This window comes from Phoca vitulina, unplaced genomic scaffold (assembly GCF_004348235.1).
Source record: "Phoca vitulina isolate PV1807 unplaced genomic scaffold, GSC_HSeal_1.0 scaffold65, whole genome shotgun sequence".
Taxonomy (NCBI): Eukaryota; Metazoa; Chordata; class Mammalia; order Carnivora; family Phocidae; genus Phoca; species Phoca vitulina.
Window position 1 is genome coordinate 1422824 of NW_022589768.1, and position 14755 is coordinate 1437578.

At 43.7% G+C, this 14755-nt stretch overlaps 1 protein-coding gene across 4 annotated transcripts in view; it reads left to right on the forward strand.

Moving 5' to 3' along the window:
* ZFAND6 (zinc finger AN1-type containing 6) overlaps positions 1-14755 on the forward strand; it is a 59732-nt gene that overhangs the window by 22763 nt on the left and 22214 nt on the right. The window contains exon 2 of one of the 4 annotated variants that reach the window (XM_032391867.1): positions 6464-6624. The exons of the other annotated variants lie outside the window; for them this stretch is intronic. The gene's annotated coding sequence lies outside the window, so the exon portion shown is untranslated. The remainder of the gene's footprint in view (positions 1-6463; positions 6625-14755) is intronic. 4 annotated transcript variants of the gene reach the window in all.

Consider the following 14755-nt stretch of genomic DNA (forward strand, 5'->3'; position numbering starts at 1 on the left):
TGATTTGAGAAATTGAAAACTCTTTAGGAACATGAATTATTTTGTAACATAACTTTAATGATTGAGCAAGGCAGTATGAGAAAACTGCTTTCTTGTATTTTCTGAAGAAACAGTAAACATTCAGAAACAATTCCTGATGAAAGGAATGAGCTATGTTGCCTTTATTTGGGAGGTATCTTTTGTTGAAATGCAATAAATTCTTGTCAGTTATACTTGAAAATCTAGGACCAGGAAATACTATTTAGTAGAATTTGTTAGAATTATAAGCTTCCTCCCCCCAACTTTAAAAATTGATGGTGAACTTGTTCAAGCTCCTATTCATGCTTCATGCTTGTTGTAAAATACTACCGTGTGTTATTTATACAGCAATCCTGGGGTGCTGGCTGGCTCTGTCAGTGGGGCGTGTGACTGTCAAACTCAGGGGCCTGAGGTCACGCCACCCCTCCCCCCATATTGGGCTTAGAGCTTACTTTATTTTTCTTTTCTTCTTTTTTTTTTTAATTTTTTTTAAGTAGGCTCCACCCCCACCGTTAGAGCCCAGCACGGGGCGTGAACTCATGACCTGAGCTGAGATCAAGAATCAGATGCTCAGCTGACTGAGCCAGCCAGGCACCCTATGTAGAGCTTACTTTAAAATAAAAATAAAAAATGAATGAAAAGCAGTCCAAGTTGATCTTACTCAAGGTACCAAATCATTTTCAAGGTACTGAGAGGATAAAAGAAGTGGATAGAGAAGGTAAGAAAGGGAAATTTTGTTTCTCTGCTTATATCTAAATGAAATTATTTAGAAAGTTATTTTAATATATAAAAAATAAAATAATTACGTAGTACACAGATACTTTCAGGAAGATGTGGCTCCTCTTGGAACTTGTAATATTTATCTTGTACCTCACATAGCTATAACATCTTAAATCAGAATGGCTGTTTCTTTTGTCCTATTTCATTATTTTTAAAGAAATCAGCTTTATTGATGTACGTTTGCATACAGTAAAATCTACTAATTTTAAGTGTGCAGTTTTAGTTATGACAAATGAATGTATTTAAACCACCACCATAACGATCATGATGTGGAGCATGTCTCTTACCCAGAGAGTCTCCTTGTGTCTCTTTGGAGTTAACCTCCTCTCCCACCCCTGGTCCCTGGACCTCCATTCTGTCTGGTGGCTGTTGCCAGCATTTCCTGTGATTAGAATCACACATTATGTGGTCCTTTGTGTCTTTCTTGAACTTAGCATAGTAGTCTAGAGACTCACCCGTGTGGTGAGTTCATCAATACTTCACTTCTTTTTATTGCTAAATAGTATTCCATTGTGTGAATGTGTCACAACTTGTCCAGTCCGTTCACCATTGGGTGGATATCTAGACTGTTTCCAGTGCTTGGCTGTCATAAATAAGGCTGCTGTGAACATTTGAGTACAAGCCTTTGTGTGCACGTGAGTGTAGAAACCTAGCAGTCGGAACTATGCTCTAGTTAAAATGTCAGTCTCTGTCTCTTAGTTTTGGGAGGGAAGACAGAAAAACCTGTGTTAGACCAAAAGGATAAAATTTGTCTTAGGGAAAAAGCTGAATTGTCAGCTATTATTCTCTTATTCTTTATACTTTGTTTATATTCCTCATCTTCTCCCTTTCCCTGAAAAAAGCTACTACCTTTAATCTTAACTATAAAACCTCTTCTTAAATGGTAATCCTTATTTAAAACTCACTTGTAAGAATAAGCTAAATTTTAAATGGGCTTGTTGAACCATGGGTATTTTGCAGTACTTCCTGTCCCCTACCCCTTAGGATTTCTACCTCATACTAAGTTTTATTTTTTGGAGCCTTTTTTTATTTCTTTCTACAGCGCCTCCTCTCTCTGAGTTGGGACCTACATAGTATGGTCTGAGAAGGGTCTACATAGGAAGCCAAAGGTAAAGGCTTACGATTTTATATATATATATGTATATATATATATATATGTCTGTGTGTTAGGGGTTTGCTGGAAATTCAGCTGCAGACTCTGCTGGTCTGACTTCATGACCAATGAAGCGTCTATATTTGCTAACAAATATATGTTATAATCTCCTTGGCAGTGTAGGTAAGAGTTGATTTAGAAGCAAGGAACGCCTGAAAACTTGCTTCCTGCCCTCCCAGATATGTGCGTATACATACAAATGTCCATATACACATTCCATATTTCTTTTTTTTTTTTAGGATTTATTTATTTGGCGGGGGGATGGGTGGAGAAGGAGAATCTCAAGCAGACTTTGTCCTGAGCATTCATGACCCCAAGATCATGACCCAAGCCAAAACCAGGAGTCAGATGCTCAACTGACTGTGCTGCCTGGCTGCCCCTCACATCCCGTATTTCTTAAATTAGGGATTTAGGGTTCAAAATTGATTTAAATTTTAGGTTTGAGTTAGTCAACTTTCACAAGGTTGATTATTCTGATTCTTTTATTAAAAGGGCATCAACCTGCAGCATTCAGAAACTGGAGTTTGAATTGAGATTGGAGGAGGATTTAGAGAGCGAGTGCACAGATCCGGTGGACAGAGGATTTGAAAATGTGCTGCCTGAGAAAATGGGATCGAACACAGGGATAGGGTCGGGATAAAGTACCTTTGCCTGTTTTGCAGTTAGGCATTCTGTAAGGGCCTATGAAAGTGCCTTCTTTAAACAAGGTAGTGTTTGCTGTTGGGTTACAGAGATTAATCTGGTAGAGAGCTTGCCCAGAAGAGGGCCACAGCTCTGTAACAGAGCTGATCTGGAATTAGCTAAAGTACAGTAAATATTGGGCCACAGCGTGCTCGTACCTAACGGAGAGTATATTGAGTATAAGAGACTAAAATCCATCCCTTCTTCCCAGGTCATCTTTGTTCAGCCTTGACTTTCTAAATTTGCTGGTTATCTACCCCTCCAATTCCTGCCTTCTTTGTTAGACTATGAGCTAGTGATCTGTGCTATCATTCTACTCCTTTCCAAAGTGAATTGTTTGTAAGATTGTTCCTCAGAGAGAGACTATTGTTCTGTGCCTCTTGACAAGCAAGGGAAGAAGAAAAGGAGTATGGTTATAAGATGCAAATCGTTACACTGTAGTCAGAGCTGTGCTCCTACAGCTGTTAGTCTCACAGAGACCCTACAGTTGTAGGTGCGCTAGAGGACGGTAGAAGACTAAATGGAAGTGAAAGTGTGGAGGGAAAATACGCGAAGACACTGGGGAGGAAGGCGAGCTGGGTGTTAGCAGTGTGCTCATGTGGGGCCTTTCTCGCGCTTGCTTCCTGTTCCCTCTTGCTGTTTTCTCCCTTTTTTCCTCCCTCTTTATTTTATGGCTTCATGTCACTAACATGTTTGTGTATTACCCATTTGGGGGCTAGCTTCTCAGTGATTAACATTCTGTTAGCTTGTCTTTTCCAGGTGCTCTGTAGTGAATGTGTGCTTTGTCAGCTTTTTATTGGCTTTATCGAGTTTTATTTGTTTGGGGAGGGACGTTTGCTTTACTATTTCCCCTGCATGTTGTTGATCATGCATCTGCTTTGGTTCTGCTTCGCTGCCTGGCATAAGCAGAATTAACTTGGAGTTTTTAGCAAGGAGGCGCCCCTTCTGCTGTATTCCCAGTTGAAGAATAGCAGTTGCTTGATGGGAGAGGTCTGTTTCTCTAACTGCAGTGTGGTTTGGGGAAGGTTGCAGGAGGGTAACAAGGCTGGGAGGAGGCAGACATGCACCTGACTCAGATCCAGGAGTCACACCTTGTCATCAGTGTGGAATGGCACTCAACATTGGATGTTTTAAACCCGAACACGACATAGGTAATCGAAGATGACTTTGGATTGCTGTTGGATTGGACTTTGAGTATATGGAGATCAGATTGGGAAAATGATCCACTTGTTATGTATTCAGAATCCTTAGAAACATCAGCTTCAAATATTTATTTTTCTCAGGTTTTATTTTGAAATCATTTCACATTTATAGAAAGTTACATTGATAATACAAATAATTCCCATATACCCCTTGGCAATATTCACCCACTGTTAACCCTTGGCCACATTCACTCTTACTCTCTATCGTATTATTTTTTTCTGAACTGTGTGACCGTAAGTTGTGTGCATCCTGTCCCTTTACCATGTTAATATTTACGTATTCTGACAAGGCCATTCTTGTATTTTCAAAGATAGTTCAGTTATCAAATAAAGGAAATTTAACACTGATCTAATAGAATTCTCTAATACAGTCCACTTTTGGATTTCTCTATTTTTCCCGACATGTCCTTCCTTCATTAATTTTTCTCCGGTCCAGGATCCAGCCCAGAATCACTTACTGCGTTTAGTTATCATGCTTCTTTATTTCCCTGAGTCAGGAGCACTTCTTTCGCCTTTCCTTGTCTTTTAGGACATTGACATTGTTTGGAGAGTGACCATTTATTTACAGAGTCCCCTCAGTCTGGGTTTGTCTGATGTGTCCTTGTGGTTAAATTTAGGAACCGTAGTGTTGGCAGGGATGGGCCACTAGTGACGCGTGCTCCTCCGTGCATCGCATCAGGAGGCAGCATGTCCATCTGTCCTGTTACCAGTGATACTCACTTCTGATCTTTTGGTTAATGTGGTATCTGCCAGGTTCTTCCGCTTAAAGGATTATTATTTTTCCTTTCGTTAATAAGCAGTGGGTGGGGAAGTAACTTTGAGACTCGATATACACAATTCCCTGTCAACCCTGCATCCACCAAGAATTACGTCATGCTTTGGTCATTTTGGTTGAATCAGTTATTACTGTGGTAGTTGAGGTTCAAGTATTGAATTGCACAGACTCAGTAATCTAGGAGGGAGTCTGTTCCAGCTGTTGGATTCCTTAGCATCAGAAAGTGTCTTGTGTTGAGCTGGAACTTGTCTTCTGAGACTTGGCACACAGTTTCAAATTCTGTACTTTTGCACCACATGAGATAAGCCTGCTCTTTTTTCCTCTTTAAGAACCCTTCAAAACGCATTCCTTTTTGTCTTTTCTCTAGGTTACTCACAGTTGTTTCTTGTGAGAGATGGCTTTCCTGAATTTAGCCATCCTGTTGGTTGCATGATGGCACTCATTCGTCAGTGCCACCCTTCCCAGGGGAGCCATGTCTGCATTCCCGTTCTGGGTGTGGTTCATCAGGACCCTGGACTGCTCTTGCCTGTAATCTAGCTTGATGCCCGTAATCTAGCTTGATGCCCAAAGCACTGGGCTTTGGAGACCAGTAAATCTGGATTCAAGGCCTATCTCTGCCTCTTATTAGCTCTGTGATCTTAAACAAGTTTCTAGCATCTCCAGACTCTCCAGTTCCATAATCTAGAAAGAGTTGGTCATCACTGCACCCACTTTTTAGGGTGGAATGAGGATTAAATGTGCATGTAAAATTGTCAGGTTGGGGCCTGTTAAACCGTCCTCACTCATCAGATGTTTATTATTGTTACCATACAGAAAGCAAACTTGTTTTACAACCCAAGATTGGTACCATTCACTTGTTAGCTGTTGTGTTTGACGGTAGGCTCACTCAGGACGTTTAAGTTCTGCTGCAGCACGGGGAGGCTCTTGGACAAATACTTCAGCTCGTGTGACAGTTACTCCATCAAGTTACAGCTTTTATGAGGCTTGAATTATTTCTTAAATCATTTATATGCACAGTATAAGGAGAATATAAATAAACATTTGTCTTTTATAGCAAAGCAAATGTGCAGTAGCTTATTTCACTGTTAAGTAATACTTTAAAAATTAGTGAAATTTGAGTATTGGGATGTTACTTTTCATGGTATTTCTAAACCATGTTGCTATTATAAATAGTAAGTTTACTCTGTGCAGTGCTAAAGCATTTCCTAAATTTTTTGGTAGAAATTTGAGGCCCATGTGATACATGTAGGGGAAGTAGTTACCCGCGTATTCTAGGACATTTTGATTGGATGCAGTTCTGTTTTCCAGACAAGCCTTCTAACGCTTGGTAAATTAATGCTACTATAGAAATTTGAATCTGTGGGTAAATGTGCTGTAATCTTTCATAGTAAATGTCAGAAACCTGGCTCTTATTTCTATCGAAACAGTACCAAGGATCTCATTCTCCCTACCCAGGAGGGTCCCAGGGGATATTCTTGGGGACATTGAAGTCATCCCCGTTGACTGTCTGTCTGTAACAGTTGTTCTTTAGTTCTGGCTGTTTATGCTAAATAAATTAAACTTTAGAGAACCAGAAAAAGACCTAGTTTTGCTTATTTTGTTTATATAAAAAGTAATTGTTGCTCACCTAGCCTGGGGCCAGGTGAAGAAAAATCTATATGGTAAAGTTACATATTGCTCTATTATACATGGGTGTCAAATACCAAGTGAAATGTTTTTATATCTTAATTTTACCTCAACAACCCTTTTTATGTAGCTATAATAATGAAAACACTCCTTAAAATTTTAGACAATTAAAATGTACACAGTCAATTTTAACTGTCTCAACTCTGTTTCATGTTAAATGTGTTACAGGAATGAATCTGAAGTCTGCTGCAGTAAAACACTGAAGGCTTTACAATGTTTTCTTGCATAAAACTCAAACTTTAAGTAGCTGCTTATGAGGCTAGGGAAGGCAGGAGGCTAATGTGTGTCTCAAGATACAGGACAGCTGTTTGCCCATCAACCTCAACTGTGTGAGTAGACTTAACGTGTAGCCCTAGGTCATTGGGGATAGTTACATTTAAAGTGCTTGAAGATACACTTAAATCAGCATGATGACACATTTCTTAGGATCTGGTTTTTTTTCTGGTGGGTAGGATACTGAGGGTGGAGTGGGTGGTAGATTTTTATTTATAAAATATATATATATATTTTTTAAGATTTTATTTATTTGACAGAGAGAGACACAGCGAGAGAGGGAACGCAAGCAGGGGAAGTGGGAGAGAGAGAAGCAGGCTTCCTGAGGAGCAGGGAGCCCGATGCAGGGCTCGATCCCAGGACCCTGGGACCATGACCTGAGCCGAAGGCAGACGCTTAACAACTGAGCCACCCAGGCGCCCTATTTATAAAATATTTTTGAGAAAAACCATAGCTAAGTATCATTAGTGACTGTGCATCTTTTTTTCAGAATTATTATTTTTTTTTTTTTTAAAGGTTTTATTTATTCATTTATTTGAGAGAGTGAGAGAGAGAGAGCACATGAGAGGGGGGAAGGTCAGAGGGAGAAGCAGACTCCCTGCCGAGCAGGGAGCCCGATGCGGGACTCGATCCCGGGACTCCAGGATCATGACCTGAGCCGAAGGCAGCCGCCCAACCAACTGAGCCACCCAGGCGCCCTTTCAGAATTATTTTAAGCATTGGAATTTGCATTACTAGTCTTACAGTGAAGCAAAAGGTTATAATTCTTAAGATTGCAGTTTATTTTATAGTTGATTTCAGCCTTTTTATATTAATATTTTTACCAAACAACCATAAAAATGTATTTTGGGAATATGATGTTACATATTAATATAGGAAATTGCTCTTGGGAATAATTTCATAATTTAAATTACAATTAAATTTCATAATTTTTAAATAGCTCTGTTTAACCAGAGTGAGCATATACTTCCAAAGAAATAAACTCTTGCTCCCTAAATGCAGTTTGAGACAGGCTGCCCCACGGCCTGCAGGTTTGCATGCAGAGCTGCTCCCACCTTCCTCTGTCCCGGGCACGTGGGACTCGCTGCCCTGGTGAGACCGCATCCTTGCTGTTACCCTTCCCCCACACTTGGAGCTACTCAGGATAAGCCCTTAGTGAGTTCTTCATTGGCAGTTGTCCACAATAACCAGTGTGTCCTTTCATGAACTTCTGAGAGGAGTTTTTACAAACCATTCCCTCTCACTTTTGGTCCAGAAGGTCGGTCATGTGGCCTCATGGACTCTTGGTCGTATGGCATTGACGGGGGTGTCCAGAGACCTGCCAGCAGGCAGTCCCTGTCGCTGGTGAGGGCACCTCTCATGTGCCGGCCCGCCGTTAGCTGTGGGCAGGTGAGGAGTCCTGGCCCGATGACCACCAAGCGCCCGACACCGCAGCTCTCCCTCGAGGTGTGGACAGCAGGGCGTTGACTGTCCAAAGCCACTGAATCGGAGATTTCTGTTACTCTTTACGGGTCATAAAGTGTTTCACGATCATGGTCTCATTTGATCTCCCCAAGTCCTGTAAGTTAAAAAAGACAGGTTATCGCTAAATTTTATCATGAGGAACCAGAGACTGACCATTTATCTGAATTGAGGGTGGCAGAATCAGAACCAGCGTTAGGATTAAGTCCGTTCTTTGTTCTTCGCACTGAGCCGTACTACATACCACGTTGTCCTGTGTCGGTCCAGTTGTTGTGCGGTGATTCGTAGTGATGCCTCTTCTCACGGTAAATTTGTTGTCCCTCTCCCCAAGGTACTGCGTTTTAACTGAAAAGGAAAAATCAACTTCTGGAATATCTTGCAATTATTTTGAGCATCTATTTTTTTTAAAGCCCCTATGAAAGGAGAGTACTAAAACGATATTTTTGGTGCTGCTTATTAGCGTTTTGGTTTTTTGCGGCTGATAGGGCTCATTGTAATTCTGGAGTTAGATGTGACGTCCATGCAGATACGTGAAAATGACATACCGATATTCCTGTCCTTATACATCTTTTGATCCTTGAGAGCAGAACTGGATCATAACTGCTGTCTGAACAGTTCCTGGTAGATCAGTATGCACCACAATAAGTGTATCAAGCAGGACAGCCTTGTCCGAAGAGCTGTGGCAAAAGAAAGTAAAACGGACTCACTGTTGTGTAACTCTGCTATATCTCTCCTGATAATACTCCACCTAAAGCATTCTGGAAGTCATTCATTTGTTCATCCAGCATCTATCTGAGAATTTCCTATGTGCCTGGCATTTCATCTAGAACTGGGATTGGCACACTGTGGCCCACGAACAAACAAACCCTTTTGGCCACCTCTTTTTATAAATAGTTCTATTAGAACACACCTATGCCCATCCATTTTTATAATGTTGGCAGCTTCTTTCTCACTACAAATGTGGAGTCAGGTAGCCATGACAGACTATCGTAGGGTACACAAAGCCTAAATTATTTACTCTTGGGCCCTTTAGAAAAAAAGTTTAGCAACCCCTTATCTGCACCGCGGGGGATACAAGCCTGAACAAACTAAGTAATTGGTTTGTGTATTTAATATGTTTTTTCTTTTCTACATTACTCTCAGTCCTTACAGACCATATTATTCACTCATCGTTCGTATTTCAATTCATATGAAAGAACAGTGTTGATTCCTCTAAGTCGCTGTCCATTTTTTCCCTGGAATCAGTGTAGATGTGTGTCCTTACTAAGCCTTTCCTTGAGATGAGACACGGAGTAGGGGGCTGTGTGCCCAGGTTGTGTCCCGGGGCAGACTTGAACGGGGCGTGTGTCAGGGAAGCGGGCAGAGGAAGACTTTGCTCTGGGGTGCCAGCGTGTCAGCGAGAAAGAATACGAGGAACTGTAATCTGTAGTAAGATTGAATAACAGTAATAGATTTATTGCTTCATCAAGAATACTCGTAAGTGAAAGTGGCCTTTTCTTATTGTGAGAGTATATGGACGAAGACCATGGTGATGAGCAGGACAGCGTGACACGTGCTGTCCCACAGAGGCTCCGGCTGTTCGGCCCCCGTTGCTCTTACACGGCCTGTCGGCACGGTAGCAAGACAAACAGCCAGTTCCCGTCTGACCTCCTGGAACTCTGAAGGACCTCCAGGGTCCCCGGGGGTCCGAAGATAAGCATTGGGAACCACTGATAAAGAGCCTGGGATGGCTCAGCTCTGTCCCTTAACCAGCTGTGCGACCTGGGCCGTGGACCTGACCTCTCCAGGCCTCGGTTCTCTCATCTGTGCAAGGAGGATGGCGACAGTACCTACTTCATAGGGTAGTTCTGAGGACTAAAGGAGTGGGTCTGTATAAAGTACCCACAACAGTGTTTGGTACAGCAAGCGCTGTATAAATAATGGCTAATAAAATGAAATAGTCAAGCCAGCTCTTCATATAAAAAGAGTTGTACAGAGTTTCAGGGGAACAGAAGAGATTTAAATGTGGAGGCTGGCCATATTAAACAGAAGAAATCTGGGAGAGAGATTCATTTACAAATATTGAAAGCTGTATTAGAGATTTGTCTTAGGGGAAGAGTGTCCTGAGAAGGGGTTGGGGTAGAGGATGAGGTGCAGTCTGCATGATTGAATTATAAGCTACAAGGTCAAAGAGGAGAGGATGTTAAAAAGTGGTTTTGCACATGGATCTTGCATATATAAGGATCGTATTTTGTATTAGTCTTTTGGAGAAGAAAAGCTAATTAAAGCCCATGAATGTGGAGCCTGGTGGGAAAATATGAGTGGGTCACCTCCCCGCCTTTTGCAAAATGAGATGGGGTTGTTTTGTGCAGATAATAACTGTGTCTTGATTCTTTAAGGTATGTGATAATGGGAAGCCCTCCCCGAAAGGTATCTGACAAACCTAGGTCAGTTTGAGAACATAAAATTGAGGGCAGCTTAAGTTTAGGTATAAAATTACTACATTTGGTATGCAGATCGCTAAGTGAAGCCCTCTCTGAGCAGACTGAATTGGAAAAGACATCCACAGGCTTGGAGCGTGAGGCCAGCCGTCTTTGTTCAGTACACACCCTGCGTAACCGTATGTGGTGTCCCCTGCTGGCAGACCTAGGTCTCTTAAACAGCAAATTCCGTTTTTTTAGGAAGAGTTTATTCCAGTTTCTTGCCTTGGGGTAAATATCTGAGCACTCTGGGTTGTGTCCTGGCAAGGTGGCAGGCCGCTTCATTCGTGCGTGCATTCCACAAATACTGCATGCCCACCATGTGCCAAACATTACTTTAAGCAGCAGTGAACAAAGTGGACAAAATCCCTGCCATTACTGAGATGTCATTTTAGTAGGGGGAAGACAGGCGAAATAAGTGTAATTTAATAGTAAACTAAGATTGAAGTTAAGGGCGTTGAAGAAAAATAAAACTGAAAAGGAGCTAATAAAGGATGCTGGGGCGATTTTAAATAGAGTGATAATGGGAAGCCCTCCCCGAAAGGGTGACAGTTGAGCAAAAACCTGAGGGAGGTGAGGGAGCCTGCTCGTAAGGATGTCTGGGGGGTGGACGTTAGAAGTACGAAGTCCTTGAGACAGGAGTAGATCTGGTGTAGCTGGCGATGTATATGGTCAGGGAGTGGGGGAGTGGATGGTGGTGAGGAATTTGGTGTTTACTCTTGGTAATTGGAAAGCTACTGGAGGATTTTGAGCAAGCAAGATGTGCTCTAGATCTTAACATGATCATAGGCTGCCATGTTGAAAATAGACTGGAGAGGACAAGAACAGAAGCCAGGGGACTTATGTACAAGTCACGCTATTAGTTATCAATCGCCACATAACAAATTACCTCAAAACTTAGACTGAAAACAACCAGTGGGTGATCTCACACAGTTTCTGTCAGGAATAAGGAGATGGCAGAGCTGTGTGGTTCTGGCTCTGGGTCTCCAGTGGGGTTGCAGTCCTCCTCTGAAGACGGAGCAGGGCTGAAGGATCGGCTCCCAAGTTCACTCACACAGCTCTGGGCCAGAGGCCTCAGTTACTCGACATGGTTGCCGGCCTCCCCAGTGGGTGATCAGAGGGGGAGAGAGCAAGGTAGTGGCCGCAGTGTCCTCTGTGACTGGGTCGGAGGTGGTGTAGCGTTCTGTTGACTGTCCAGATCAGCACTGACACCGTAGGGAACGGGCTACAGAGGCCTGAACACCAGGAGGCCTGGGGGTCACTGGGGCCACCCTGAAGGCTGCCAGCAAACAAGTAGAAAACGAGATTTTTTAGAAGATACCGCTTAGAGTCGATTTTAACAAATCACATACCTAGGAATGTCTAACAAAATATGTGAGACCTCTTCATGAACACTGTGGCACACTGGAATGCGTTGGAAAGGAGACCTAAATAAATTGACGCATGTGCTGTAGTTTGTACATCTGGAGATTGAACACGATCCTATCAGGTCTTTTGTTTTGTTTTGTTTTTAATAGAACTTGACGAACCAAATCTAAAATTTGTATGGAAATGCAAAGAGCCAAGAATAAGCAGCACAATCTTGAGGAAGAATAAAACGGATGCTAGATATTTGAACCTGAGCTAATACCAGATATCCAAAATCTATAGTAGTTCAGAACAGCATAGACAAAGTCGGGGGGACGAGGGGTGATTGTGTGGGCGAGGCTCGGTACCTACGTGGTGCGCAGTGCGTGGACAGAGGTGAGGCCGCGGCGCAGTGGGGAAGGGCGGTCTCTTTAACGAATGGTTTTAGACTCATTAGGTAGCCATATGCAGAAGCACATGAATCTGAATCTACCCATGCCCTGCAAACACCCCGACTCCAGTGGGATGGCAGGCTTCGTAGTGAAAGGTGAGGTGCTGGAATTGAGAAGATAGAGGACATCTTCGTGACCGTGGAGTAAGCACAGACTTACTAAACCCCTGAGCATAAACATACAGGAGCATTTCATCAGGATCGTTAACAGTCAGTCCAGCAGGATGCCTGAAACCTTCAGTAGGCACCTGACACAGGAGGACCCAGTAAGCACATGCAGACGTGCTCAGCTGCCTGAGTCCTCGTGACGGTGGGGAGCACGAGACCGCTGGGGCGTCCCTGCGCACCGGTGAGCGCACTTAGAAAGACACATGGTTGGTTCTCAGGTCTGCCGTGACGGCTTACCTCAAACTGGAGGCTTAGAAACAGCGAAGGTTTATTGTCTCACAGTTTTGGAGGCCCAGGGTCCCAGCCCAGGTGTTGGCAATGCCATGCTCCCTGCGGAGAAGCTCCCGGAGAGAACGCTTTCCTTGTTTCCAGATTCTGGTGGCTGCGGGCGTTCCCTGGCTCGGGGCCTCATCACGCCAGCCTCTGCCTGTCTCTGCACCCCCTTCTCCATGTGTCTGTGTCAGAACTCCTGACTCTCGCAGTTTAGGCCCACCAAGGAAATCCAGGGGAAGCTCCCCCTCTTGGAAGGTGACGTTCACAGGTTCCAGGGGTTAGGACATAGACATGTCCGGGGCCGCCGTTCAGCCCAGTGCCGCAGATTCTGCCCCATACTGGTGAGATGCGGAGTAACTGGAATGCTCTTTCATTGCCAGCAGAGCGTAGATTTGTATGACCACTTTGGGAAACTGGTTAGTACCTGCCAAAGATGAACATACGTGCAGGTTTCCCCACTGTCCAAAAGTGGAGCATGCCTGCGAAACCTTTTGGAAGCTGAATAGGCTACAGTGAAGAAGCCATTGCCGTTAATTTATATGGAAGAATCTTTGAGCGTTCCCAGACCCAAAAAATCACGTCGCTTAGGCTTTTCTGGTACCTCGGACACATGGCTAACGCATACACAGCATAAACCAAGATGAAGCACAGATGCTCACAGATGCAGTTCCAGGCCGTGGTGGCTGGATGCCGAGGCGCTGAGTATGGTGGTTGGGGACGGGGCTCGGGGGGGCCACTCTCGCGACGGGGCGGGGGGTGCGCACGCTCCTGCAGCAGCTTGCTGCAGAGTAAACTCTGCACTGTTTCTGCTTTGTGCCTTTTCTTACAAAAGCAAAAATCATCTTTGGATTTCTCAAAGAAAACAGGTACTAATGTAAATCTTTCGTAAAGCTGAGTGACAGGACACAAACCTTCGAAAAGCGGGGGATATGTGTGCCCTGTGACCCAGCACTCCTGGTATATCAAAAGGCGCACGCAGTCACGTTCAGAACAGCAGTATTTGTCATAGGCCTAAACTGGAAAGTTCCCAGTCCCTCTCAACACTAGAATGAATAGCAGTTTATTCGTACAGTCAAATATTCTAGATAGCAGAAGAATTTTGAATGGACTACAGTTGGACACGTTAGGCTCGTTGAAGCTCGGAAACAATGTGTACACACTACGGTTCCGTTTATAGAAGTTGGAGAGCAGGAAGAGCTTGCAAAGTCGGCACAGTGACTGGGAGAAAGGGTAATACCTGGGAAGGGGTGTGGGGAAGCATTTGGAGGGGACTGGGGGTGTTCTGGTTCTGACGGGGCTGCCAGTTACAGTGTTCAGTTTGTGAAGGTGTAAGCTTTACATCTGGGACTTGTATGGGTTTTTTTTTTTAATTTTATTTAAATTCAGTTACTTAACATATAGTGTATTACCAGTTTCAGAGGTAGAGGTCAGTGATTCATCAGTCTTATGTAACACCCAGTGCTCATTCCATCACGTGCCCTCCTTCATGCCCATCCCCCACCTATCCCACCCCCCACCCCCCTCCCGTACTCGTATGTTTTTCTATGTGGGAAAAGAACGATAAGCACTGGGAATTGTTGAGGTGGTTTTTTTTTTTTTACTATCTAGGGCATCTCACTTGGACTAATGGAGTACCTACATTTTGATATGCACTGATTACTCCCTTAAGTTGGAGGAGTTTCATAGGGGTACCGGATTCTAACGTCCCCAAGGACTTTGAATTGCAAGTGACAACAGCCCAAATCAAGCTAAAGCCAAAGCGGGATTTGTCTCATGCAACTGGGAAGTCTGAGAGGTGGAGTTGCGCTCCGCAAGGTGGATGCCGGAGTTCAGTCCCCGTTCGATCCTGGCTCTCTTCTCCCTCCCTACCCATTTTGACTTTGCTTACCCTATTTTAATTGTCATGTGGAGACTCCCTTGTGACAAAGAGGGCCCCAGCTGCACCTAGGTGTACATTGTCGGCCTCTTTCCCAGCAGCACCAGTAAAACCCAGGGAGGACTGGCCCAGCGTGAGCCACGCGCCCACCT